Genomic DNA, 4,216 nt, shown 5'->3' on the forward strand with positions numbered 1-4,216 from the left:
TGAATTGACACTTAAGATGTACACACTTCACTGTATATAAGCCATACCAACGTTCAAAAGTCCCTGGCTAGAGCATGGGGAAGAAAATTCGGGATACTGTTACCAAAAGAAGGGTGAATGGACGTTCCCTATAATATAGGAATACATGTGTATGAACATATAACACGTAGATGATTTTTGACTTGGTGTGGACATCACAGTGCACCCTCTTATGTCATAGTGTTTGCTTGATAAATCTTGGGCATTTTACTACGAGGACCACCGCTTTATGCCACAGATTTCATTTCAGAAGTACTTTATTAAGCAAATGAGCTTGTCTCCTCAGCACTGCTTGCAGGAAGGGGCACCCCAGAATCCTGCCGGCAACCAGCCCCCTGAAACAACCCATTGCCTGCAGAGGGGAGGTGCTTGCATTGTCAAGGACCTCGGGCTTTGTTATGCACATTGGCTTTGGCCCGCCAGAGCTGGGCCCCCCTCTCTCTCTCCGTTTGGACCCTCTTGTTTTCCCTCTCTCAAATGCGCCCTGCTAAAGGGAATACATTCTTACTCATGCTAGGTTGGTAATGATGGTAGCTTCTAGAGTGCCTCTTCATGCCGCAAGACACCTTATTTTTTCTTTACAGTGAAAATAGTGATACATCTAAAAGAGTCTCTCCCAGAACGCGGGGGAATGGTTGGGAATGGCACTCTGGCTCCAGACATAGGGACTGAAGTCTCCTCTTCCCGTTGGCCACCTGCAGTCCCTTGGGCATCTTATTACCTCTCTGCACCTTACTTTCTCCTCTCCTGTGGAGAGGCTAGCAGAGAGAGGATTAGAGTGCCTGGCACGCAGGTTTATATGTGTTGGTTACAACAGAACGGTGCGGCCGGCAGCCTTGGGAGTGCATGAGAAGTGGAAGGGGCTGTTCCCAGCTGGGGATAGAGGGTTCCTCTCTCCTCTGGTTCTGGCCCACCTTGGTGTCCTCTTCTTCAATCCCCTTTGTCTGCTCTCCTCTCCTTCTATTCTTTCTGCCCAGGGCATCTTTTCTTTGCAAGGAAGGGACCGCTTTGGGCTGTTCTCTGGGAGGCTGCAGGAGGCTGCCTAGCACGATGGCCTGAGCTCACCAATACCTGAGGATAGATGCCCCAGGAATCCCCTCTGCTACCCTGTGGCCTGCCGGCTAGCCAACTTCTGTCTGTGTTCTTCTGACTCAGGAGGCCCTTTGCCTGTCGGCACAGTTGGTGAAGAGAACTCAGGCTTTGAAATCAGAGAGATGTGAGTTCCAGCGTGGCTGGAAGGTGCTTCACTTCTGAGGGGCTCCGTTTCCTTAGTGGGGAGAAGCGGCCCATGCTGCGCCTGGCAGGGTTGGGGGCATGGAATGAGGTCGTGTGTATATGGAGCCAACCCAGTAGGCCTTCACCTGCAGTGTGGGCTTGCGCTCTTTCTCTTCTGCCTGAGTGAGGAGATTTACTTGGCAGCTTTGTTTGGGGTGTGTGGTCCAATTTACTGGGAGACAAAATAGGGGCTGCATCTATTTGCTTGGGCTGTCAAACCAAGTACCACAGGCGAGGTCGCTTAAACAACCGAAATTAATTTTCTCACCGTTCTGGAAGCTCGAGGGTGTCGGCAGGGTTGGTTTCTTCTGATCACTCCGTGGTTTGCAGACAGCTGTCTTCTTACTGTGTCTTCCCATGGTCTTCCCTCTGTGCCTGTCTGCGTCCTGCCTGCTTTGGATAAGGCCTACCAGTCCGGCCTCATGTTGCCTTGACTGCCTCCTGAAAGACTCTGTCTCCCAATACAGTCACATTCTGAGGTACAGGGGTTAGGACTCAAACAGATGAATTTGGCAGAGACACAGTTCTGCCCATGACAGAGACCTTGAACCAGAGCAGCTCCCCCACCCATCACTCATCATCCTAGCTCCCTTGCTTTAGGCTTTGGAGGTTTTTGAGTTTCCAGAGTCCCCTCTTGCGCCCTCGCTTGGGCAGCGCACACCCTAAAATTGGAACGACACAGAGGAGACTAGCATGGCCTTGCACAAGATGACATGCAAGTTGATGAAATTTTCCATCTTTAAAGAAAAAGTTCCCTCTCCAAATGGGCTTATCGCTAGGGTGGAGGCTCCTCTTATGGGCTGGCTCATAAGAGTAGAGGTTTGCCAAAGCCACTGGGATGGACACCAGGGAGGACGGCAACCCAGGAAGGAAGCTCCCTGGCCTGTGGCAGGTGTCTGGCCATTGCAGAGCGCACGCGGGCTCCCGGGGCTGATCCCAGGCCCAGCCATTTCCTGCAGGGTCTCTGTGAACTTGACTTTGCCATGTTGCCGGCTTCCCGAGGCCAGTCCATTCCCCACTTGCTTGACTGCTAGGCCTGGGTGTGGGGCATCGGGGAGCAGATGGGCAGACATCCCCATGGAGCAGGGTGGGATGGCAGGAGTTTGAAGCTAATCTTATTAGCAGCCACATCCTGCATCTCCCGAGGCTCTTCTCCACCCCCGTGGCCCACAGCTCAGTGCCCACTCCTGGGCAGAAGGCAGATGGAGCAGGAGCAAGGCCCAGGGTTGGCACTGATCTCTGGACCTCAGAGACACTGCCACAGCCATTTCTCACCATCCAGGACAGGTCCCCGCAACCGACTCACTCCGTGCCTGGGGCAAGAAATTTGAGTCTCTGTGAAACCATTTCCTCTGGATGTGAAATGGGCCATACTACAGGATCCCATGACTAAAAAGGTCTCCCCGTCTCTATGGTGATTTCTGTGCTAGGAACATGTGTGCCAGGTTATGCTGGGGCTGAAGCATACAGTTCTTGTTGCCTGAGGTGGGGTCCGGGGGTCAGGGTCAGGGCCTGGTGGAAACACTTGAGAGATTATTAGAATACTCTGGAACAGGAGGATTGACCAATACTCTGGGGCAGAGGATATGGGGAGACAAAGCCACCTACCCGTGGGGTTTGCATCTCTCAGTTGTGTGTAGGAGCTGAGAAACTTAGGGATTTGCCCAGAGGTCTAATCATAGACTTTTAATCTACATTGATGCACATACACATCAAGATTTCCTCTTGGATGAGGTCTTGTATAAAAGAAAGCACACAACCTCCTTTGATCATCAAATAATAAGAACAGAGCCATCTGTCACGTTTTCCTTTTTACCTTGGCCACCAGGAAGCTCTGGGAAAGATCTAGGGTTCAGTTGCTATACCTTCTGGATCTCTGGTTTCTGACACACTTCCCTCTTCCTTTCTCTTAGTTAATATTTGTCATTTAAATTATGTACAAGCATTAAAATTAAAGGAGACAGGACACAAGCTTGACTCCTTTGATATGGAATCGGGAATATGGTTAAGTACTGAGGTGTGTTTGTGTATTGGGGGGCAGTGATACTTCTGCCATTTATACGTAGGGACACAGAAGGCCAGCTTTCATGATCTGTAATCTGATTTTATTTAATAGCCCTTATTATATGCTAGGTGCTGTTGCTGTGCTTTACAAATATCAACTCAGGTGATCTTCGGAACAACCCTGGGACATGCATACTAGTATCAGCCCCATTTTGCGGATGAGGAAATGGAAGGAGATGAAAATGAAGGAACTCGCCTAGAGTCACGTGGCTATTACACGTCAAGCCAGGATCTGAATCCGGAGCCCACGCTCTAGGTCGGTGCTTTGGGACTTTGCAGTGCTGACAGCGGAGTCACCAGCCACGTGTAGCTACGGAGCACGTGGCCTGGGGCTTGTGTGACTGAGGAACAGAATTAAATCAATTTTAAAATTTGTGTGGCGACGGACCACTCTATGAGACCATGCAGCTGGGAAGCACCACGCTTTGCCTCCTCGCCCCCATTCCTGATGCTGGTGGGAAGGTGATCGGGGGGCAACCCAGTGGAGTTGAGTACAATCTGCAGGAAGAACCAAAAGCCTGAATTCCTCCCCCTCCTCCTCTCCCTCCTCTTCCTTCTTTTTCAGCATCACAGCTAAGATCTTCTGAGCACTTACGAGTCTCACTTAGTTCTCCCCCAAATCCTTGGATGTAGGTACTTTCCCTAATATACCTGTTTAACAGAAGGGAGGACTTGCACTCGGAGAAATAAGTGTCTTGTACAGAATCGTGCAGCCAGTAAGTGGCTGAGCCAGAATTTGCACCAAAGTTTAAATGACTCTAAAGCCGCATTTTCTTTTCTTTTCTTTCTTTCTTTCTTTCTTTCTTTCTTTCTTTCTTTCTTTCTTTCTTTCTTTCTT

The 4,216-nt window shown here is 50.1% G+C and overlaps 1 non-coding gene across 1 annotated transcript; it reads left to right on the forward strand.

The window, feature by feature from the left end:
• Nucleotides 1-1,950: 1,950 nt before the first annotated feature.
• LOC118016386 lies at nucleotides 1,951-2,057 on the forward strand. The gene has a single exon (XR_004680804.1). It is a non-coding gene; the product is annotated as a U6 spliceosomal RNA (small nuclear RNA).
• Nucleotides 2,058-4,216: the final 2,159 nt, after the last annotated feature.

This window comes from Mirounga leonina, unplaced genomic scaffold, assembly GCF_011800145.1.
Source record: "Mirounga leonina isolate KUSES-001 unplaced genomic scaffold, KU_Mleo_1.0 Mir_166, whole genome shotgun sequence".
NCBI classification, from domain to species: Eukaryota; Metazoa; Chordata; class Mammalia; order Carnivora; family Phocidae; genus Mirounga; species Mirounga leonina.